Source organism: Danio rerio, chromosome 7 (genome assembly GCF_049306965.1).
Source record: "Danio rerio strain Tuebingen ecotype United States chromosome 7, GRCz12tu, whole genome shotgun sequence".
In the NCBI taxonomy this organism is placed as follows: Eukaryota; Metazoa; Chordata; class Actinopteri; order Cypriniformes; family Danionidae; genus Danio; species Danio rerio.
The window spans coordinates 44,155,327-44,181,109 of NC_133182.1; the positions used below are offsets into that span (position 1 = coordinate 44,155,327).

Sequence of the window (25,783 nt, forward strand, 5' to 3'; positions counted from 1 at the left end):
AATAAATAAGAATTTAACCAGAAGGAAAAAAAAAATAGGAATTACTCTGAAAACTCTTTGCTCTGTTGAACATCATTTGTGAAACATGTGAAAAAGACAACATAAATCACAGGGATAATAAGTTTGACTTCAACTGTATATAGCATTTACATACACATTGTAAAATGAAGTGCTGCCAAATACTGTGTAGCCGTTAAGATGCAATAATGTCACATCCCTTCAATTTCACCCAACTCCTCTGGCTGATTGTGTTCAAGCTACATAAGTTTTAATATTGGAAAGTAAAATTTGTGAGCTATTGCAATGGCTTATTTCATCCCTCATCCCAAAAGTCTGCCCCTCAATTTTCAACTCGATAAGCCTATATATTTTTATTCAGTTCAGGCACTGAGCATATGTATCAATGAGAAGAAAAAGTTTGAAAAATTGACAGAGTAAACAAGGAACAGAGGGTATAAAAGGTTAAACCCAATATTAACAAATGATTGCAGAAATCTCCAGGATGAAATGGCTCTTTGAAGTAGTAAAATCTACTTTACTTTTTCATGCGATTGTAGATTAGGCAGTCGCCTTATATAGCTCAAAAATGAGATCTATCCATTGCTGCCTCAGGCCTCGCTGCACAATGGGGAACAATTCCCAGGACTGAGAGATTTCAAGAGTGACGAAGAAAATAAAACATAATGCGTAACATAAGCTCTCTTTGCAGTCAATACATTTTCTAACATGAGAGAGAGAGGGGTGGGGGGGCACCTATGCTTATTTAATTTAAACAGAATTAATTTATTTGTTTTATTTAATTAGTTTGACCCAATAAATACCTTGAAACAGAGGGTAGGTGTGATTTTTCCTAGTAGAATGTGATTCTGCATTAACATCGGTGCTGATCTTGGAACATAATTCTTGTTCAAAAATATAATCCATTCCTAATCCCTACCCTTAACCCTAGTTAGTGTGATTTCACCAAGTAGGACATGTTCCTGGATCGACATCTCTGTTCATACTTAAACAACATTCCAATCAGCATTAAAGGATACGTTTACTGTTTGTTAAGTTTAGGCTTACAGTTATGGTTTTGTTATTCTACATCATCTGATTTTAAATCTCTGATTTTGGGAATAATTTGTAGTTAGGTTTAAGCTATGTTCAAGGGTCAACATAATATTATTAACATTAATAATAATGTTCCACATGGTGTAATCACACCCTCCTAAACCTAACTGTTAATTATTACTATTTTTATTAGTAATAATGAATATTATGTGAGCTAATTATTCAGTTATTAGTGATTGGAAAAGAATTGTGTAGACGCACATAACCATAACTGTAAGCCTAAACTTAACATAAATGGTAAATTAATCTCTTTAATCTGATTGGTTGATTGGAATGTTGTTCCAGGATCAACATAAATGTTGTTCCTGATTAGTATTTAATACTACAGTATATAGATTATTTTGAGAGATGGAAACAAAAACAATGGTTCCGATAAATTTCCTGTTTTACATTTTGAATCTCTATAGCTTTCGAGAATCCAAAAAGAGCCACATACTGATAAATAACGTTATGATAGCTGTTTTTTACATTAAGTTATGATTTAATTGGCTCTTGTTACAGCTATGAAGTTTAATAAGCAGGAAATGTTCATGGGCCAATGACATGACCACATTGAAATGGTCTATAGAACACAGATGTACTGAATATTTAAGTGCTGCACTACATACCAAGTAAAACAACTCGTTTTATGCTCTGTTTACAACAGATGCAGATAAAGCATCAAGCGCTAGGGATTTACATGTTGTCAATGCAAAGATGCGAATAGACATCCTGCGCTGTGATTTGTGCAAATGAAGCAGCACAAGTTGAGTGTTTTGCGCATTTGACGTGCTTGCCACATGAATTGCGCAAGGCACTTGAGTTGGAAAATCTTCAGTGGATTTTCCTACAGTGTTAACCAATCTGTAGCTTGCTCTTGTAGGGGCATGATTATAACGTGCCTGTTGTTAGTGTCCCGAGGGGAAATCTTCTTGCCGACACCGGACAACAGCTCATCAAACTGAGCTCAGCTCAGTCTGAAGCACCGCTGAATGCCTCACTTTATGAAGGAGTTGATGAACTCACAGAACTGGGTTCACCTCTGAAAGGATCTAGTGGACTCATGACGGCGAAGGAATCTACACTGTTTTTCAGCCTACCTAAAGCACAAAAAGCACATCTAATATCTCAATAAAATCCATGTTAGCCATTTAGCAATAAAGCTAAAGTCACCGGGCAGATAAATGCCCTGCCCATGACATCAATTGTTAAGTGAATGACGCATAAATGAAGTGAAATTGATGCACTATTGAAGCGAGTAAACTGAAAATGGTCTCTAGTCTATTTATGCGGGAATTCTGAAATTTATTTGAGCATGCCGCGTCTAGTGTGAACACAGCATTACACTATGCTTTTCCTCAACCATGTTTCTGGAGGACCACCAGCTCTGCACATTTTCCATGTCTTCTTAACCAAACACACCTGATTTAGTTCATTAGCAGAGACGGAAAGACCTGAAATGGGTGTGACAAACAAAGGAGAACATGCAGTGCTGATGGTTCTCCAGGAACATGGTTGAGAAACACTGCACTACACTACACTTTGTTCAACAAATATCACATGGCAACCAGTTGGGGTTCATGTTGGTTCTATATTAGATCATTGTTGGATCACCTCACAATTAACTTTAGGCTAACTTTACCCAAGGTATGGAAATGTGACGTGTGCCAGATTGCTCTGTTCCTTTCTGGAGCATTTATATGTGTCCTTACTGCTGGCAGGAATGAGCGGGGTAAGTTAGAGATTGTTCTACCACTATAATTTAATTTCTTGGCATAATTTTAAGGATTAAAAAAAAAAATAATTTAATTATTACCCCCCTGAATTATTATTCCACCTGTTTATTTTTTCCCCAATTTCTGTTTAACGGAGAGAAGATTTCTTCGATACATTTCTAATCATAATAGTTTTAATAACTCATTTCTAATAACTCATTTACTTTATCTTTGCCATGATGACAGTAAATAATATTTTACTAGATATTCCTCAGGACACTTCTATACAACTTAAAGTGACATTTAAAGGCTTAACTAGATTAATTAGGTTTACTCGGCAGGTTAGGGTAATTAGGCAAGTTATTGTAAAATGATGGTTTGTTCTATAGACTATCAAAATATATATATAAAGGGGCTAATAATTTTTACCTTAAAATGCCTTTTAAAAAATTTAAAACCGCTGTTATTTTAGCTGAAATAAAACAAATAAGACTTTCTCCAGAAGAAAAAAAAATATTATCAGACATACTGTGAAAATTTCCTTGCTCTGCTAAACATCATTTGGGAAATATTTAAAAAAGAAAACAAATTCAAAGGGGGGCTAATAAATCTGACTTCAACTGTACACAGTGCTGCGTTAAACAGCAAAGTTATTCAAGCCATTTCAAGATATTATTTTTAATATTGAGATGAGATGCTTTTCATTTTCAGTTCATATTCAGATGTTGATATGTGATTAATGCATGTATTTAAGTGAGACAGATTGATTGATTGACAGATTGATAGACAGATTGAGTCTGTGTATCTCTTAAAAAATCTGTTTAATATTGTTTATTTTCCAGAAAATATTTGCACACTACAAAGTATTCTCTGTAAGTTTTCAGTTTTGGTAGTCAGTTTTAGCACAGCTTAAAGCACACACGTACACACCATCAAATTCTAAACCTGAATGACAGAAGTAGGACAGCAATTTACCCATAGACTTGAATGTTTTGTGCATATAAAAGAAAGCTCTTTTAGTTGTACCCTTGTGCCTTTATTCCAGCAGACCACTGACATGTAATGTGCCACGACAAGAGGTACAACACATTTATGCTTTATTTTTATTAAATTTTAGGCAGTGCATAGTCACTGAGATTCTATTAATGAAGCCAGAATATAACTGTAGTTTATCCAGGGAGAGAAAGTAAGCACTTGGAATATGTGCTTTAGTGATAGAACTCCAGTCACAGATCACAGTAAGACTGTATATCAGCTGGATCCAATCCAACATTCTGCAAAGCCTTCAGGTTACATGTGTGAAGTGTGTATATACGGAAGATGAGAGTATGAATTGGGATCGGCATTCAACAGCAGGGTGGTGTGTGTAATCGCTTCCCATGAGATTCACCACAAGTATGCAATAAAAAACATTTTGTAGTTCAGACAGTCACTGCTAGAATATAAAGCAACTGGCTCCATATTCTGGTTTATTACTCTGCTTTCAGCAATGCTTTATTCCCTTGCATCACACTATTCAGTCACACAATTGTTGTGGGGGAAAAAGATGATATTACACTAAATTATTATTATTATTATTATTATTATTATTATTATTATAAAGGGACTAAGCTGAAAAGAAAATGAATGAATTATTATTATTATTATTATTTTAATTTTATTATTATTATATTACTAATATTATTATATTATATTATATTATATTAAATTATATTAAATTATATTATATTATATTATATTATAATAATTAAATTATTATTGTATTATTATTTTTGTAAAATTATTATTATTATTATTATTATTATTATTATTATTATTATTATTATTATTAGTAGTAGTAGTAGTAGTAGTAGTAGTAGTAGTAGTAGTAGCATCAGATAATATTCATTAATTATATTATTAAAAAATAGATTATGAATAAATAAATTAATAAGATGATGGTGTGTTCCATACCCTAGATCAGAAAAATCTCCTAAAGTCTTACTGTGCTCATTTATCTTGATAATGGAAAACAGAAAGCATGACTGGATACCATAAACTTTTGACCAATATGCTTTAGATCAGAGACATCCAAACTAGGGCCTGCAGGCCAAAGTTGGCCCATTCTAACCTTTGATTTGACCCACTATCCCATTTAAGAAGAGAGGAAAAATGATGAGGAGGTGGTTAGAGTGAATATCTTTGGCAAAGAAAGTTGTTTTGAATTTAATGTAACCTTGTGTTTGTTTGTTTTGTAATTTGTTTTGTTTTGTAAATGAATCTGATTTTTGAAAAAAAAAATGTAAATACTGTCAGGCAACGCATAGATGGTAATTCACAAGACGTCATCGAGCAAATCAAGGCAAAGGAGTGGCAGCTGGCAGTTGGCAGCTTAGTGTATTCAGCATTGAACTCCATTGTGTCATTAACAACATTGTTTTTACTGTAATAAATTCATTTTCCTTTTTTTTTTTTTTTTTTTTTAAATGTACTGCATTAGTTATAAGATACTCATGGAAAGGCCCACAGCCCTCAATCAGGTTTGGTTTTTGGCCCTTAATAAGAAAACATGGGCACCCCTGTTTTAGACACACCATACTGTACAAAGATTCCATAGGCCCGTAACCAGCCCGATGTAAGGGGTGGTTCTTTTTTCTCAAAAAGTGGACCTTTTTGCAAGTATACGCCTCTTTTTCTATTTTATTATGAGACTGAAATAGTGCATTTTAGTGATATATATATATATATATATATATATATATATATATATATATATATATATATATATATATATATATATATATATATATATATTTATATATATATATATATATATATATATTTTTTTTTTTAGCTTGTTGGATGGTCATAATAACTACACTTTTTGATGTAGCAAAAACATTCCTAAAGATTTAGAATAAAAAAATATGAAAAATATATATTTATAAAATACAAATTTATTACAAAAACGAAAGGAATCTAAAAAAAGGAATCTGTTTTAAATAATAATAATAATAATAATAATAATAATAATAATAATAATAATAATAATAATAATAATAATAATAAAAACAAACAAACTGTGGCCTATTGTCATTCATCAGATTTTTTGTTATCTTCTCCTATAAAAAAGTATATTAGTAAATTCATAGACAGCAACAATAGCCAAAAAAGTATTCAAATTCATTATGATCCGCTTTTGGTGCTTCTCAACTTTATTTAATTATTATTATTATATTTTTTTTCAATAAGGTCCAAGATTTAGAATAAATAAATAAATAAATTCTTTTTTTTTAAAATAACACAGAAATAAGACTTCTCTTACTTTAAAATGAAAATATTTGTTAGCATTGGCCAAAACTGATTAGCTTAGGTCAGGCATGTCCAAACTTGGTCCTGCAGGGCCGGTGTTTAGTTCCACCCCCAATCAGACACACCTGGGTTAGCTAATCAAGCTTTTACTAGACTTTCTAGAAACATCCTTGCAGGTGTGTTAAGGCAAGTTGGAGCTAAAATCCGCAGGACACCGGCACTCCAGGACCGACTTTGGACACCTCTGGCTTAAGTCCTGCCGAAGCGACAGCCAACAGGATTCTGCTGGTCGTAAAGCCTTTTTCAATGGACTATTTTTACTATTTGTAATGGTAGCCTATAGCAGTCAAAATAGAAAAAACTTAGCTCTGGGACAAATTCTGGACTTTTGTCAGTAAGGGGTGGGTTTTCCTAACCTCCCTCCCTGGTTACAGGCTTATAGCGCTGTTAACTCATTTGTAACCATTAAATGGTGGAAAGCAGCAGTAGGCCTACAGATTTATTTAAAAGTCTGAATATATATATATATATATTTTTTTTAGCTCTAGCAGTAGGCAGCAACAACAGTAGCAGAGAAGTGGTGTCTGTTAGCAATGGTTGTGTTTGTAGTAATAGTGTTCATTTATTTATACTAATTTATTTATCCAATCGCTGAAGCCATGTATAAGATTAGCAGCAGGTCGTTGCACGAAAGGTCTGGACAACTTCTTTTATGTCTATGTGTTTCTATGGTTACAGGCTCAAAAGACGTCCATTCCATGGGCTAACACTAGATGTCAGTATGAGAATTAGTATTTCATAAGGTCTGGCATGAAACATTTACTAATATCATAAACGGAGACCCTGGGATTTTGGAATTTCACTGAATAAGACAAACCGCCTGAGGCAGAAATCTATTAAAATGCTTATTTTTTTTCTTTCTTTTTTTCTGAAGAAGACGGGGCAGTACAACAAAGAATCAGTGGACTGAACAGTGAGTAGTTCATATTTCGCTTCAAAACAGCTTCCACGCATTTAATCACACTCTTTCAGCTTGGAGGACCTCTTAAATGTGCTGTTTGAAGGAAGAAATCTGTTTAGGTACTCAGGAGGGTTGATATCTGACGCCAAAACGCAAGAATTCCAAGAAAATAAAATTGTTCAGAATATAGCATTTGATCCCTCTCACACATACTACGTTCATCTGGGGTGCAGTTTTCAACATAAAAGGGAAATGCATATTAAGCTTTCCGGAACATTTCTGGTTTCAGTTGAATTTTGCCCTATGGATTTTACAATGACAGTTTTTTTAACATAAATATAACCAGCAGTTTTGACAGCACTGAGGATGCTGCTGTATGACTGCTACAGAGAAAGATTGTGGCATTATTCTGTCAGTTATGTCCTGCTAGACATGAAGAAGTTATGTAAAAGCATTTTTATTCATGTATAACTTGGACTTGGATAATGAGTCTGGAATTGTGCCATTACACAACTGGTGACAGACATGACACATTTCCAGACTAGATCGAGACCACTGTAATTTGCTTGAGCGAGCGTTTGACAAGGGCACATTGCTGTCATTATATACAATATTAAACTTTATTTTTTACTGAATAGATTGAACTTTAATGAGCAATTACTGTATTTATTATTATTGGGCAACACTGTGGCTCAGTGGTTAGCACTGTTGCCTCACAGCATGAAGGTCACTGGTTTGAGTCTTAGCTGGGTCAGTTTGCATTTGTGTGAGGAGTTTGCATGTTCTCCCCAAGTTCTCAATAGTTTCCTCTGGGTGCTCCGGTTTCCTCCACAGTCCAAATACATGCGCTAAAGGTGAATTGAGCAAACTAAATTTTCCGTAGTGTATGAGTGTGAATGAGTGTGTATGGATTTACCCCAGAACTAGGATTCAGCTGGAAGAGCATCCGCTCTGCAAAAAAAATATGCTGGATAAGTTGGCCGTCCATTCCACTTTGACGATCCCTGTAAAATAAAGGGACTAAGCCGAAGGAAAATGACTGAATGAATGATTATTATTATTAATATTTTCTGAATATTAGATCACATCAGGTTTGGACACACCTTCTCATTCAAAGAGTTTTCTTTATCTTCATGACTATGAAAATTGTAGGTTCACACTGAAGGCATCAAAACTATGAATTAACACATGTGGAATTATGTACATAACCAAAAAAAAAAAGTGTGCAACAACTGAAAATATGTCATATTCTAGAAGCCACCTTTAGCTTTGATTATTGCTTTGCACACTCTTGGCATTCTCTTGATGAGCTTCCAGAGGTAGTCACATAGGTCTTGTAGATTTGGCCGCAGATTCTCAGCCACATCATATTGGATGTTTTCATCAGCCAAGCATCTTGTTAAGATCCTTCTGGTATGGTGAATCCATGCCTGACATTGGTCTGCTGTGATGCTGTGATTGGGCTTTCTTGCATACACTGATGACAAATATGAAAACATTGTCTGTAAAAGTGATACATAAGACCATAGAAACCATCAACAGTGAAGATGAAATATGACATCCATAAAACTATGCACCAAGACTAAAGCAACTGTTTCTAATCATTTTAAGAAACTGTATCAGTTAATAGTTGTATAATTTTAATTAAATGTACACACTGCTATTTCAGTTGCATTTTGAAATGGTATAATTTGATGTTAAATTGTGCTATTTTGAACAGGTGATTTTAGTTCAGTAAACAAGGCATCTTTAATATACTGTATGTGTATTGCATCCAATCATTTGAAAAAGTTTTTGTCATAAACCCAGCGCAATAAGGCGTAAAATATGTTTGGCGTAATTTGTTGCAATTTTCAGTCCAACGCAACCTTAATTTTTAAGTTTTGCGCCACGTTGCTTAAATAGCAAATCCATTTGCACCACTTTGTGGACTCATGGGTGGTCCTGTCAGAAAAGCAGGTGTGTTAAGGCGCATTGTTGGTGCATTGCTATTTTGAGGAACTGAAATAAACTGCACAATTGACCAAGTAAAAGCTGGTCTAAAGTCCAGCGCAGACACAGAAAGTAAAGCAATACACAAATATCTTTACATATTAAAAAAAAAATAATAATAATAAAGGAATAAAATGTTACAAAAAATATTTTATATCTACTAGATAGATATAATATAATTTTCAGATTAAATATAACACTTAGCATTTTTATTTTAATGTTATTATTATTATTATTATTAGTAGTAGTAGTAGTAGTAGTAGTAGTAGTAGTAGTAATAATATTTATTATGTGCATATTTATATTTGTTTTAATAAAAGCACGTTTAGATTTGTCCACCTGTTAGGGTTTTGGAGATAAGTATAGGACATGTGTTTGGATATAACTCAGATTTTTGAGAACACTTCATTATTATTGTTTATTTATTTGTTTGCTGGAAATTAGAGCTGAATGACAACAAGATGAAACGTGTAGGTTAATGGATGTCTTCAGTGGAGTGCGTATAAACCGTTTCATTATTTATGAAAGTAAAGGAGTAAAGAGTAAAAGTAAAGAGAAGGAGAAAGTAAAGAGGCCAAATGGAGGAGACTCGTTTTTTATACTCGCGCTGCTGTGGCACAAACCCTATTTTTTCTGTCCTAAAAAAGTCTACTTAAAAGGGTAGATTCGGACATAACCTTAATGCTTTTGCACCATGCACTTTAGACTTTGTGCGTAGATTGTTAAAATAGAGCCCTTTGAGTTGAGTCAACAAAAAATAACAATTTTGTCAACAGTTATACATTTTGTGTCCAGAGTTTTGAAAAATGACATCAGGGTTCAGAAATGTGTGACTGACAATATGATTGTAAAAACCTGTAATAAAATAATATATTAGTAAATGTTAATTTAGGACTATTTAAGCATGTTAATTGATAGTTCATGTTAACTAATTGTGTTAATTCTAAATTTTCCGTAGTGTGTGTGTGTGTGTGTGTGTGTGTGTGTGTGTGTGTGTGTGTGTGTGTGTGTGTGTGTGTGTGTGTGTGTGTGTGTGAATGTGTGGATGTTTCCCAGAGATGGGTTGCCCTTGGAAGGGCATCCGCTGTGTAAAAATGTGCTGGATAAGTTGGCGGTTCATTCCACTGTGGCGACCCCGGATTAACAACGGGAAGCAGACAAGAAAATAAAAGAAATGAATGTTTGGTTTAAAAATGGTTTAGCAATATTCTGCTGCATAGAAGAATCAACATTAAGTTTAATATTTAGTATCTTTTTTGCTCGCGTTTGTCTTCACAATCTACTTTATGCTTTCATATTAAAAATGTACATTGCTTTGTGTCCAAATGAAAGGTATCTGAAAAGCACAGATTATCCACTCAGATAGAGATGCTTATGATAAACAAGCACAGCTTCTGTGAAGAAAAAAAAAATTGTGCAAATTTGCAGCAATAAATCTTGTAGCCTATTGTATTTAATATTACCAATTTACAAGCAGGCAATCACTTCAAATAAATAAGCACCAACTTCCCCTATCTGTGTAATAATGGACTTGGAAGTTCCTGCTGACTCTGGAATGATAGTCATATTCTACATATTCTGAGAACTGTAATCACACAGATGATTACAGAACTTGATTTGATTACGCTTTGTTGTATCTCTCCCTCTTCTGCTCATGTTGGCATACACTTTCTGTATGGCTGCTTTCATCCACAATCAGACTTTTGGTACGTCACTGCATCTTTAAATGAAATTGATGGGTGGTACATGTAGTCCTTTATCAGTAATACAAATTTAGCCAAACCACTAACATATAATTTCACCATGACATGACAGAATAGAAGTCATTCATGCAAAAAAACCTTACCATGACTCACTCACTTACTCACTCACTCACTCACTCACTCACTCACTCACATATACTAACTTCTTAAGGCTCATTCACACATAACATGTTGATTTATTCAATTAAAATTGACCAACTATCCTGATGCTCTTGGCTTCTCTCAAATTTTTCTATGTCACTTTCAATCCCACAATGCACTGTATGCAACTTCAACACTCACTCCTCTACTGTATGCAACTTCAACACTCACTCCTCTGCACTCGCAATGTGACAGTGGAAGTACACTATTTAAGAATTTCAACTTTTTCAATTTCTTGGTGTCTGGATACCCTTGTGCAAAGACGTGTTCTGTGGGAATGTTGCCTTGCCTACATGCTTAATTACTCAGTGTCAAAGTCACCAGCAATCTAGCCCATGCAGATTGCTGGAGAACTACAAATCAGCCACCAAAATAACTACAAGATCCAGTCATGCACCACTCACACACCTGGCCTAGATCCTGTCTGATTGCAATCACTCACAGCTGATGCCACTCATGAACTGATTACTTGGACAATAAAGAGAGCACTCACACACACATCTGTGCTGAGTCTTGTTGAACAGTTTTGTGAACATTATGATGCTTTTTTCTTGTCTTGCCTTGTTTTTGACCCTCACTTTGTTTTATTTGTTTATTTCTGTTTGCTGCCTGCCTTTTGACCATCTGCCTGTGTATTTGACTACGACTCTGGAATGTCTGACCATTGCTTGTCTGACCATTTCTGTATAATAAACCCAGCATTTGGATCCTCACTCCTGATTGTCAGCGTCATTTCACATCACACTCAGGTACTTGTTTGCTTCTTTGTTTCTTTTTTACTTTACTTTACTTTGAGGGTTGTGTATGACTGAGAGGTGTTTAGATGCAGTAATTTTGTTAAATGTAATAAACATTTAAAATTCTGATATAATAATAAGTACACTACAGTTAATATTAAAGTTGATATAAATCATCATTATTAAATAACGACTTGTAATTATTAAATAATTATTTATGTAATTATTATTACTTGTTATTATTTATATTTTTGCTTCGAGCTAATTTGCTACAGTTTTATGTATGAACTTGTACAACATTAAGTTGAGTAGTTACTTTGTTAAAGCTTATATAGATATAAAAAGGGAGATATTAAAAGGTGCTATATTACAAGATATTACCACAAAATCAGTACTAATGTGCAGATTGCAAACATTTTATTTAGCTAAATTGATGAACAATTATTCACCTAAACAAGCACATAAAAGCATTTTCAAAATAGCTGAAAGGAAAGTTGAAGTTAATTGAATGAAACAAAAATAAAGTGGAGGAGCGGGTAAAACACTTTCATCTTCTTTTAAATGGTCTACAAGATTATACTAAAGCTCTCCATACCCAAATATTTTACCTGCCTTAGCCACTGTGCAAGTTTTCATTGCAGACTCAGATTAAAGTATTGATGGTACAGCACAGAAGTTCAGGGATGGTATTCTGCCTCAATTGACACATGGTGTCCATATAGTCATAGGTTTGGCTCACAACTCTCCTTTAATGTCTTGATCTCCAAAAAGTAGTATTTATCTTAGTGGCCTGGCAAACCAAGCAGTGTAGCTGTGTTATAGATGCAGACTAAAAAAAAAAAAAAAAAAAAAAAAAAAAAAAAAAAAAAAATATATATATATATATATATATATATATATATATATATATATATATATATACTATTATTATTATTTTTTTTTTTTATCTTTTTTTCTAATAGCTGATTAATTTCTTTGAAATGATGACAGTAAATAATATTTTACTAGATATTTTTCAAGACACTTCGATATAGCTTAAAGTGACATTTAAAGACTTAACTAGGTTAATTAGGTTAACTAGGCATGTTAGGGTAATTAGGCAAGTTATACATTTTTAAGTTATAAAGGCTATAAATTTTGACCTTAAAATGTTCTTTAAAAAATTAAAAACTGCTTATATTTTAGCCAAAATCAAACAAATAAGACTTTTGCCAGAAGACAAAAAATATTATCAGATATACTGTGAAAATTTCCTTGTTCTGTTGAATATCCTTTGAGAAATGTTTGAAAAAGAAAAAAAAAATGAAGGTGGGCTAATAATTCTGACTTCAACTGTATGCATTTTCCTAGTCCTGATTGTTGTCTATTTACAATAAGGGTTTATAACGCAGATCTGGAGCCAACAGATCTGTGCTAAACAGAAATTTTCTGTCAAATTTATTTTAGCAATGACAGCAACTGATAGTCATTTCGATAGTCATTTTGAGTTTTTTAGAAGGCTATAAGCCTTATTAGCAACACCATATCAATGCTTAAGCATGGAGAACATCAATACAGTGGTTGCCTAAACAAAAAGTGCAGTGCACTTGCAATGAATCCACACCATTTTACAGAGTTTTTGGATGTAGATGCTCTCAATACACAGTTAGCTCATTAAGGGAACAACAAGTGTTTAAGACACTGTAATCTTCAGAGTGAGAGTGATAAAATAACTGTAGAATAAAAGTTAAAAAAGACGTTTAATAAATAAATGACCAGCAAATTAGCTAATTATTGATGCATATCTGGATTAATTATACATAACTCGGTGTAGCAGAATTACGATTACAATCAACGAAGAGCTTGTTCAACAAACATTCAGTGCTCATTGTATTCATTTTGAATATCTTTTTGTCTGCATATAAATAATTATTAATGTAAGGTCAGTTTACCTCTTTGTAATTGTTTGGGTGGACTTGTTCATGTACATTGAAAAGTAAAAGTGGAGTAAAAAGATGTGTCACCTAATCCCAACATATTATAGTGGTCAAGCAGGAAAGGATCTTGGACTGCAATGTGTGCTGGAATTGAGTTATCTGCCTGACTGTGCCTGGATTTCCTGATGATTATCCAGTTGCCAATAGCTACAAGTTTTAATCTTTATAAGATCCGTAAAAGTACAAAATAACAAAACGAAACCATTAATTTAAAAGGAAAATTGATTCGCACGCAACAGATGCCCAATTTGTTCTCACTTAAAAATCAGTTTTCTTGAGTCTGTGTACCGGCATGTTTGCCATTAACATCTCTCAATGTGAAAAATGACCTAGAATCCAACTAGTCCTACAAGCCATTCCTCCACAGAATGGTCGTAAAAAATGTGTTGATTGTCATGTCATGCCATAGCAAGCCAAGAGACTGCGAACATCACTATAATCCTTCACTAACAGAAAGTTCTGTGACATTTCTCACGCACAGATGCTTTGCTGCAATGTACATCGCTTCAGCTCGAAGATATTTTCACAGATCATCTTTGTGCCACAAATTTCACCTTTCCTCTATGCCTTTCTATCTTGTTGCAAAAAGCAAATCATTAACTCATGTTCATCGTTCAAATACTGCATGATATTATTTACTTTGTTTCAAAGAATTAAAAGTATTTCAGATTTGGAGGGATATAAAGGTGAACAAATGGTCATGTGATATCAATAATGTCCTCCTTGAGTGGACGACCCATTCCATCTGCTTTTTCAAGGACATATATATTTTATGTGAATATAAATAGATTGAAACAAACTACTTTGTGCACCTTTAATTGTGTCCCGTTCTACTAAATTACATCTAACAAATGAGATATAGCATTTTACCCTCAACACTAATTAAAATGCACAGTGCAAAACAACTCTTTTCATCATATGACAAAGAGGAAATTGGAGTCTGAATCAGAGTGAAATGCAAAAGCAAAAGGCACTCATAATGAGGAAAAATGATGTGACTGACAGCTGCCATCAAAGCCTGAACTTGGCACAATCCCATTTCTTTAATGGGCTTTTTTAAACCACTGAAATTGTCATCCATTATTTGGATTCCATTATTCCCAGCTAGCAAAATTCATGTGGCTCAAATCAGGCTCACACCAGACACTTACATCCGGCACACAGACCACACGCAATGATGGCACTTGGGCGAACTGCTCCTGTTTGCCAGATCTGGGCCACAATTAAGCCATAGCAATATCACATATCAGCCTGAATTCAACCAAATGAGCCAGAACTGACCCTATTCTAGGCCACAGTTTGCTTTTAATCTGGCCAAGATCTAGCCTACACCTTACACCTGAAGGGTGTGTCAAAGTACAAAATTCCCAGCATGCATTGCAGTATGAATTCATTCATTCATTATTTGCGGTTGATTCTGCTGTTTATTTTGACGTTGTTGATTTTGTCCCTTTTAGTCTCCAGTGTGGGATGTTTGAGTTTTGTTTATTTTGTTAATTGTCACCGTCATTGAGGTTCATAAGCTGATTATTGATGTCTCTGTGAGCAGAAGTTGAACCATATAATTTTTTTTGGCTTATAAACCTTCATAATTGTGTGGCATGTGCAAGCATGTTATTATTTTACTTCTGATAATGAATTAAACATTGGTTAAAATCAGTGAATTATATTATATCATCACAGGTTGTGCCTCAGTTCCTTTTTTTTTTTTTTTTTTTTTTTTGCTTGTTTGCTGTAATGAACATTTAAAGCAAAGTTCTAAAAAGTTACAGCAGCCGAAGAGAAAATTTAAATAAGAGGTTCAGGGCTAAGAGCCCAACTAAAGCAAACACTTTTCTCCATGATGGAGACTTTAGTCTATGTGGTCCACATATGTTTTAAGAAAACATATTTCTTAAGAAAACTTGGCCACAGTTGCACTTACACCTGAGCCACTTTAGGCTTAAACCCAGATTACCCTTAAATGACTATGCCATATTTTTGACAACTGTGGCTCACATTTGTCCTCCATCATTTGGGACAAATTTATTATTTTCCACATGGGCCACATTAGGCTCACATTCAGATTAGTTTGCCATAAGTGCCAAATCTTTCCACAATTTGCTCCCACCCGACCTAAGATCCCTCTCGTACCCACAAATTCCTCTGAATGGTGGAAAACACCATACAAACCAGGGGTGTCCAAACTCGGTCCTGGAGGGCCAGTTTCTTGTGTTATTTAGTTCCAACCCCACTTAAACACAGCTAAACCAGTGAATCAAGCTGGTACCAACACCAACAGGCAAATTCCAAGTTACTACTTCCCCTTTTGATGTGCAGTTTAAAGTTCAGCAGATCATCTTAGGGTGCTTTCACACCTGTGAATCGATTCAGTTGTTCCGAAACAGAGATTACAATTGTTACATTGTTGCTCTTTGCTCTTGGAGCGGTTCACTTTCACACTGCAAAGTTTATAATCGGACCAAAAGAGCTAAAACAAGTCACGTGCGAGTAAACTCTCCTTACATTGGTCAGAGTGTCAGGGTTTATTTTGCAGCGTCCCGCTCAGCTATCAGGAGAGGTGGTGGTTTGGTGGTGATTGACAGGGTGCGCGCGCGTGACGTGTCTGAGGAGAGATGCGGTGGGGAGGGGTGAGAAGGGTGCGCGACGATGCCTATTTGAGAACTGGGAGAGAGACGCGAGATTACCGGGAGATCATCACTCGTTTGCGGGCATCCGGAGACTCGCGAAACTTCCCGCCCTACTCATAATTCTCTCTTCATATAGCCGTAAGCCTATTACATATCCATAAAACACTGTTATATAACCGCGCTCTGATTGGATCGCTTTCTCACTGCAATCGAACCGCTCCAGGGTTCGTTTCAATCGAGCCGAGACCACCTCATTTAAGCGATCTCGGAGCGATTACTTTGGCGCGGAACAGAGCGCGATTGCCCTGTTCACATATGCTAAACGAACCACTCAAACTGGGCAAACGAGATACGTTCCGAAACAAAGGTGTAGGTGTGAAAGCACCCTTAGTCTACATGTTTAAATGCATTGAGTACTGTAAATAATACAGTATATTTGATTCAGCATGTCAAACTTTTCTCACCGCTCATCTGTGGATTCCATGCACATGTTGCTCAGGAAATCCAGTGTGTGCACCTCGCCGAGAGGTTTGGTAGACAGAGGTGAAACATCTGCTCAGGCTCTAGTGAAGGTTTGCCAAAAGCAATCAGGCACCTTTTCTAGGGCAGTGTGAGAGAGGTCTGTGGATTTGCATAATCACCTGCTCACTCTACTCCATGGGGTCAGCTTCGTGTTGTGCTCACCGGGCAGCTGCCATTCTAAGCCATGCTGGATTACTGCAAAATAGGACTATGTCAGGCTGGCTGCTGCTTCCATCCCTTCACCCACAGGCCAAGTATATATATATATATATATATATATATATATATATATATATATATATATATATATAGATGGATAGATGGATAGATGGATCGATGGATCGATGGATCGATAGATAGATAGATAGATAGATAGATAGATAGATAGATAGATAGATAGATAGATAGATAGATAGATAGATAGATAGATAGATAGATAGATAGATAGATAGATAGATAGATACTCATTAGCTGAGTAATAGAGCCTCCCTTTACCTGGTTGTTTTTTTGGCAGTCAGAACATCAACAATCTCTGCCATCCGCTTTAATGTTTAACAAAAGATACTGATTAGATGCTTCTGCCATCCACAACACGTATCATAATTATTTCTGAGGCATAAACAACAAACAGACTTTCATCTGTGAGCAATAATTTAAATGGCTTTATGACTCAGTGTCCTAAGCAAAAAGAAAGTTGAAATGAAGAATGAATTTGATTCTAATTGTTCAGGTACAGTGACATTAATGGTCACATGACAATAGAGAAATAGCAACGAGTATGAGTCAAAGATGTAGCAAGGACTTCATTTTAATGTTATTTTATTTCTAAGTGTTATCTTTTATTAATTCAGGGCCATCATTAAACTTATCAGTACAGCCCATTGCTATTCAAAGCACAAGGATGCCATTTTATTTATTCATTTTATTGAGATTTACATTGTCTTTTGAATTTAAAGATTTATTAATTTAATGGATTTATTAAGTATGGGTATGCTGCACAATGGGCATATAAATTTAAAATGCATTTAAAGCTAAATCTTAACATCACGGTCCTGTATGTTAAAATTGGATAACACAAAGTACAGTAATGTAAAAAAAGAAATAATGCATTTGTTGCAGTACTTATTTGTTGTTAAAAAAAAAAGATTATTTCAGTTACTAGTAACAGCGGTTAGCAAATCAAAGCAATAATATAAACAAGCAATAATTTGTGAAGCAGAGTATTTTATACTGGTATGCCTTTTGTCAGGAATCACAAACAAGAAAGAAAACCCATCAGTGGACCTTTCAATTGATCATTCCACCACTTGTAATTTACCACTCTTTCAAAGTCATGTGAAAAAAAAGTCAAAGTCATTTAAAAAATGTGGAAGACATGGAAAATAAAGCAAGTAAATTGGTGAAGCATCCTAGAATGTTTGTCATTCTCCAAAATAAAATAAAATGATTCTCACATCCCAACATGCATTAAAGAGCCCATATTATGGGTTTTTGAAAATTCCCCTCCATGTAGTGTGTAACACAGCTCTAAGTGAAGTGAAGTATCCAGCTAAGGCTTAAATCTGTAAGAATACAGTGTTTAAAACGGTTGATTCATCTATAAAAGAGTCGACTCATAGTGCTTCAAACGAGTCGCCTTGATACCGATTCATTAGGTGTTTCGCCATGACGTACGAACGAAACCAAGTTATTCACGTGCACGCGCAAACCCGGGAGATTTCAAACCTGAGGCCCCGCCCTCTGACGCAGAAACCCAGACACACACACACACACACACACACACACACCCACAAACACACGCACACCCACAACAACACGCACACAAACATGCCGGTCGATTGAAGTCACACTGCAGATGGATATTATATCGAGTCTCTACCCAAAGATGAAACATCAGCATTATAACCAAGCAGTTGGAAACTTCTGAAAGCTACATGCTACAAAGAATACTTCATCTGAGTTTGTTAAAGGAAGGATCAGTAAACAGTAACTTACTGATGGACGTCAGGATGGGTTTCTTCCTCCATTTCTCAAATGTAAGTACGTGCGGTTAAAGTTGTTGCCTCGTTGACTCTAGCTTGCAAATGTATTTAGTTGTGATTTGTTACTTGTAACCGAGTGTACTGTATCAGGTTAACTGGCTATATTCTCTTATCGCGTGCAAAGTCACGTTAAAAACGCGATGCGTGCTGCTTTGTTTATGCAGCAGAAATCTGGCAGAAATCTGGCGCGGGGACAGCCGCGGGAATAAATTTCCGAATAAATCGCGGGGAGCGGTCGGTAACGGGTTTAATTTGGGACGGGAGCGGGCTGTCTAGCAATATCACGGATATTGCTATGCGAATGAGAAAGAGAGAGTCTGCTTGGTGCTTGTGTGTGTGTTAGTGCGCACGCGCGCGTAAAAGAGAGAGAGAGAGAGAGAGAGAGAGAGAGAGAGAGAGAGAGAGAGAGAGAGAGAGAGAGAGAGAGAGAGAGAGAGAGAGAGAGAGAGAGAGAGAGAGAGAGAGAGAGAGAGAGAGAGAGAGAGAGAGAGAGAGAGAGAGAGAGAGAGAGAGAGAGAGAGAGAGAGAGCTTTGTGTGCTTGGTGCTGTGTGTGTGTTTATACAGACAGCTTGGCTGTCTGGACTGTATAGCTGGGTGATTTTTGGTCCCCCGCTCTAGCGGGATCGGGCGCGGCGGGCAGAAAACGGAGCGGGTTCTTAGGCTAAAACCTGGCGGGTGCGGGCGGAAGCGGGAGCGTTGTCGTCCGGAGGTGTGTGTGTGTGTTTTTGTGTGTGTGTGGCAGCTAAAATCCACGCCTACACTATCGAGCGTGTATGAACTGTGATTACTTTTATATTGCTGATTGGCTATTGGCCATTTCACTCTCTGACTGAAGGCAGTCGACCAATCGCGACAGACTGTGATCGGTCCAATCAGCGCAGATTAGCTTCGCGCTAAGGAGGGGTTTGGGAACAAATGAATCACTGGACGATTCATACGGGAGTCGCTGGGATAATTAGGTAAAAATAAATGCATATTATAAGACCATGAAAGTGTTTTTTGACCTTGCATGCATATTAGACTGTTGTTGGAGACCCTTACAACCAAGATATGACCCTATTTCATGTATAATATGGGCTCTTTAATGTTTGCAAACCCTATGTCATCAAATAACACCCCACCTCAAACTGTTGCCAAAAAAGTTATCATGAGTCTGAACTAATCATCTAATGTAACTAACTATTATTATACATTCATTTTCATCCACTTTTCCGGGGTTGGGTCATGGGGCAGCAATCTCAGGAGAGAACCGCAGACTTCTCTCTCCACAGACACTTTCTTCAGCTCTTATGGGGGGATCCTGAGGCATTCCCAGGCCAGCCGAGAGACTTAGGGTGCACTCACACTATGCGATCCGAACAGTGCCCAGGCCCGTTTCCCGGATCATTTGAGTAGTGTGAGTGCTGTGAATCGGGCTCAGGCATGGTTCAGTTGGCGGACGTCTCTTTTAAGAAACTGTTTCATATGGATTTATTAATCATTTTTACGTTTACTGAACGCAAACTGTCATAGATTATTAAAAACGCACACCCCTCACTGCACGACAGCTGCACCTTTAGCAACTTCCTAATTCCTGCAGCACGAGGATTTTATGATTGTTTTTGAGTGTCTAAAGTGGCTGATCTGTTCGGTGAAATATTTGACTGCGTGTCACTGCATCACTGAAATGATTTAAACGATATAATCTCCACTGTGCTGATGGAGAGTACTTCTCTTCTCAGCGCATTATCGATAACGTAAGCGTGCTCAGGCCCGAATGCAATGTGAGTGCGCAGGGAGAAGGGTGGACAAGCGTGATTTGGTCCGGTTCAAGGCACTGTACATAGTGTGAGTATGCCCATAGTTCCTCCAGCTTGTCCTGGATTTTCCCTGAGGCCTTCCCATTGTAGGATATGCCTGGAACACCTTCCTAGGTAGGCGTCCATGAGGCATCCGAAACAGATGCCTATATCTATAAGGGTGAACCCTGCCACCATACGAAGGAACTACTTTCGGCCGCTTGTATCTGAGATCTTGTCTTTTCGTTCTTGACCCAAAGCCCATGACCATACTGTAATAGAAATAGAACATAGATTGACTGGTAAATCGAAAGCTTTGCCTTTTGGCTCACCTCTTTCTCTACCACAATGGACTGGTACATCAAAGGCATTATTGTTGCTGCTACACCAATCCGCCTGTAACTAATATTAACAAATGTATACTACTGTATATTGAAAAGTTGAATGCAACCAAAATGATGATTTGCCGTTTTGCAGTGCTACGACTGTGATTTAGTTGTTTTTGAAAGTGCACAGAGTTGTTAAAAAAAACAACAACATTTGAGTCAACATGTTGCTTTATTTAATATATTTACCCCCGGTTTCACAAACAAGGTTTAAGGCTAGTCAAGATTAAATTGCATGTTTGAGCTGTCTCAACTCAAAATAACTGGTGGAGAGATTTCTTAAAATAAGTCAGTGTCATTTTTTTTTTGTCTCCACGTGCACACTAGTAATATTTTTTCTAAGGCCATTTTTCTAAATGTGTCTTAAATAGCCTAATTTAACTAAGGCCTAGTCCTGGCTTAACCTAAGCCCTGTTTGTGAAACTGGGCCCTAGTGTTTTAAATTACTCAGGATTACTTGTTTGGTAAACATTTATTAATAAGCAACAACACTATACAAAAAAATATTCATACAATATTTGTTGAGCCATTATTTTAGAAATGATTTTAGAAAATTAATAAGGTAAAACAAGTAATTATTTAATTTCCATGTATTTAAAAAAAAAATCTAATTCACAAGCCAAAGCCTGTGTTCTGTTGTTGTTTTTCATTTGGAGCAAAAAAGTGCAGTAACTGATTCACACTAAAATAGTATGGTGTTTTGAGAATACATTTTAACTTCAGGGATATTAATTTCAGTTTTATAACAAATTACATCAATTTATTAATGCTATGGAGATACATACTGTATGCATAATGTGAAAAGGCTATTGCTTACCAATTGTAGCTTACATCTGGGCATAAAATAAATTATTTACAACACAGTAAAGAGCTATAGATGAAACAAACTCTTATTTCAAAGACAACATGAAGCTTGTTTCTTATGGACTGCTGTCCTTTAAAGGTGCACTATATATATTTTTTTGTTCTTTGTTTGAAGACAAAACAGAAGTTTGAATAGGCTATTTAGTGTTTCCTCTAAGATTTTTTCCAGCTGTGATGGCAGGCCTTTTACACACAGCTCTTTTAACTACCTATGGCATTATTTCAATGAAAAATGTCATGAGCACAGTATTACAAGTCGAGATCGCATTCATGTAATACAAGCATGTGATTCTCTTTGCTTGTGCAAGATTTCCTCTGTTCATGCATTAAACTTCTTGCTATTTAGTGTGTTTATGTATCAAGTATATCTCTAACATTTATTAGATTTGCTATGGAATATTTATGAATGTCTCCAACAGACCTACAGAACGGCATTGATTTGTCCTGAAGTAAAGTAATACGGTCATAGACTCCAAAAAGGTAAAGTAATTATATGTAGAACCATAGACCTTTATCTAAAAATAAAGAATAATTATGGAAACTGTATTCATCATAACTGAAGGCTACGTCATGCAGCCCTGTCAGTCAGTCAGCACGTCAACTAAAAGGGTTACACAAATAACGCAAAGTTCACTCTATTATAATTTACTTACATTTTAATGCGTTTTGGTGCGATTATAACCCGCTCTACAAAAACAAAAATAAAAAAAACAGCAACCACTGAAGGTTTTGAATGAGGACCTGTAATGCTGTAATGTAGCCATGACAGGAATGAATTTCCGTGTGGCACCCCGCCATGGAAGAATGAATGTAGTGGGAACCATGCTATATACTGTTTTCTAATCTTTTGACAGCCCTGCACAGCAGTAGATGGGGTTGTAAAAATGGCATGCTGCTCACGTGTACCCCTAAACTCAACAATGATGTGAGAGAAGACACATGAGCAGAGCCACCATGGTAGGCCATATATAATTCCACGTTAATTGAATGTTTTTTTTTTTTTTTTTTTTTTTTTCAGGGACAAAGCAGTGCTTTAAGAATATTTAGAGGGGCATTTATTTTAGAACTCCACATTAGCCATATTTGAAAAAAAGATTTACACAATGACATGGTGTACACAACAGGCTAAACTCAACACTTGAAAAATGAAAGTATTGTTTTGTTTTTGAGTGTAGCTATTATTATGATTGTAAACAGGAAAATTGATTAATTTTTAAAATGTTAATGTCGAAAACTTGTAAGAATGTATGTAAACCTCATACACCTGTCATTTTGAATAACTGCCATATTTGCCATGTTTACCTTTGTGGGTGTGACGATACAGTGAGTTGATCAGTGGTGGAAAGAGTACTAAAATATCATACTGAAGTAAAAGTACAATTACTTGCCCTAAAATGTACTGCAAGCAAAATAAAAGTACCTGTTGTAAATATTATTCAGAGTATGAGTAAAAAGTAGACCTTTCAAAAGTACTAAAGAGCAGAGATGGGAAATAACAAAATACAAATGCTTCATTACTGTACTTAAGTAGATTTTTTTTTTGGTATCAGTACTTCACTCCACTACTTATTTTTGGACAATTTTTTACTTTTACTCCTTACATTTTTACACAAATATCTGTACTTTCTACGCCTTATATTTTTTAAACCACAGTCATTACATTCGTTTTCATGTGTTTGGTGGTGTGATCAATATTATTTCTTGTCATTGCGCAATATGAACGCAGTTTTGATGCACTCAGTCTATTTTTCCTTATTGCGCGCCTGCGTACTGCACTGCCCAGCCTTTTTAAGGCTAATTGGGTTAGTTTATGAAGATTACTATGAGAAAGGCCATGTCACAGAGGGAGATGGCAAATCTAACATGACTGATGCTGCCAGGTTTACGCGGCATAAAGACACCTTTTGCTCATTCGGATCACAGGTAGACAAGTGAGATACATTCCAGTTTAAAAGCAAGCTGTTTTTGCTTAAGCTTTTTGTCCACTTTTGATCATAAAGTGATCAAAAAAAGTGATCTCCGGTCTTTCATTCTAATACCGTGAAAATAGTGCTTTTTAGTAAATATTTGTACATTTAGTACTCAAAAAATCAAATACTTTATAAAAAAATATGCATTGCGGTTTATTTCCTTTATTTCCGATAAGTTTATATTTCCTAAGACAGAATTTATGCTGTTTTTATAGATTTTTTAAATTTGCCTATTGATTTTACATATGTTGTCTTCAATTGATACTTTTTAACAAATATTTTTAACAACAACTGTAATTATACTGGTCAATTTATGAATAAAAATATAATTATGCCATCATGTGTTTTACACAGCAGATACCCTTCCAGCTACAACCCAGTACTAGGAAACACCCATACACACTCACATTCACACACACACTTATACCCTGCAAGTTTAGTTGAAATATTATTCACCTATACCGCATGTCTTTGGGACTGTGGTTGACACAGGTACATTTTATTTTTTTACTTTTGTACATTTTTAAGGTACTTCTTTACTTTTACTTAGGTACAAAAGTGTAGTCAGTACTACTTTTACCAGAGTCGGTTTAAACTTGAGTATCTGTACTTCTACTAAGTAAAGGATGTGTTTACTTTTGCCATCTCTGCTAAAGAGTAGCGAGTAGTGAGTATTACACTGTGAAAGGTTAAAGCATTTACATGCTATTTGTGCATGTGTGTGTGAAAACGTACCATTCTGTAGTACATTTCGATTGTTTAAGGCCATTTGGTGATTTCAGTCATCATACAGTATAGGCATTCATCATCTTCTCATCAGTGCCATCTTCTTGGACATTTATAAAGCCTTGAGGTTGTGTAGTATGATGCTTTCTATGTGATATTTGATTGGACATGAACCACAGAACTGATTTTTCTACTCAGCCAATCCAGATAGAGAAATTTAAATAAAGTAGTGACTGCAGGTTGAAGGAGAGTAGTGGACTAAAAGTACTGATACTGCACTAAAAAATGTACTCAAGGGAAAGTAAAAGTACACATTTTTAAAACTACTTAGCAAATTTTAATAGAGTGGATGAACTATGATGTCAATTTGTATACAAAAACCCGGAAGCGAGTTAGCATTTTAGCACTTCCGGTTCCCTTGTCCCAAAGTCAATGGGTTTTTTGAATGGGGTTTCAGTAAAATCGCTTAAATAAGGTCCGTGGCTAACACAAAGATAGTTTCACGTTTTGTTCTATGACATAAAACACAACAGTTACAGCACACTTTTGAATTTTTAATTCGGCCATGCTTCTTTAAAAAGATGGTTGCTATCAAGTTGCTAAATGGGACTACAGGCGGTGTCGGAGACATTATTTGCATCGAGCTGATCTGGTCTGGAGCGCAGCTCGCTTTTGTTGGGCATAGTTTTTTGTGTTTTTCTAATTAAGAATTCAGATTGTGTATAGATAATGCCTTCACATGTAAAGGCTGTCGAGACAGATTAATTTGTTGATCATTTCTTTTAATTAAACTATATTATGAAGATACAGCTCACCAGTGCAGCCTGTCTCTCTCCTGCCCTCAGTAATGCAAACGTGTGAATTAATGTGTAAAAATACAGACATATTAACTGTCATTTTAACGTGATCAAAAAAATTTTTGTCTTTTTTTTTCATCTGAACACATTTTACTCAGTCATAACTGCAATATTTAGGGTGCTTTCACACCTACACTTTTGTTTCGGAAGGTGTCTCGATTGCCCAGTTAGCGCGGTTCCTTTGGCATATGTGAACAGGGTAATCGCGCTCTGTTCCGCGCCAAAGTAATCGCTCCGAGATCGATTGAATGAGGTGGTCTCGGCTCGATTGAAACGAACCCTGGAGCAGTTCGATTACAGTGAGAAAGCGATCCGATCCGAGTGCGGTTATATCACAGT

The 25,783-nt window shown here is 35.7% G+C and overlaps 1 long non-coding RNA gene across 7 annotated transcripts in view; it reads right to left on the reverse strand.

The window, feature by feature from the left end:
• LOC108190697 (uncharacterized) overlaps positions 1 to 25,783 on the reverse strand; it is a 135,382-nt gene that overhangs the window by 8,445 nt on the left and 101,154 nt on the right. For 2 of the 7 annotated variants that reach the window (XR_012382578.1, XR_012382574.1), the window contains exons 3-5: positions 8,321 to 8,536; positions 8,163 to 8,218; positions 7,976 to 8,063 (exon numbers count right to left, since the gene is read on the reverse strand). This is a non-coding gene — a long non-coding RNA (uncharacterized lncRNA). Of the gene's footprint in view, positions 1 to 7,026; positions 8,080 to 8,162; positions 8,234 to 8,320; positions 8,537 to 25,783 lie in introns of those variants that run through there. The other 5 variants (XR_012382580.1, XR_011016355.2, XR_012382575.1 and 2 more) reach the window with 4 other exon arrangements.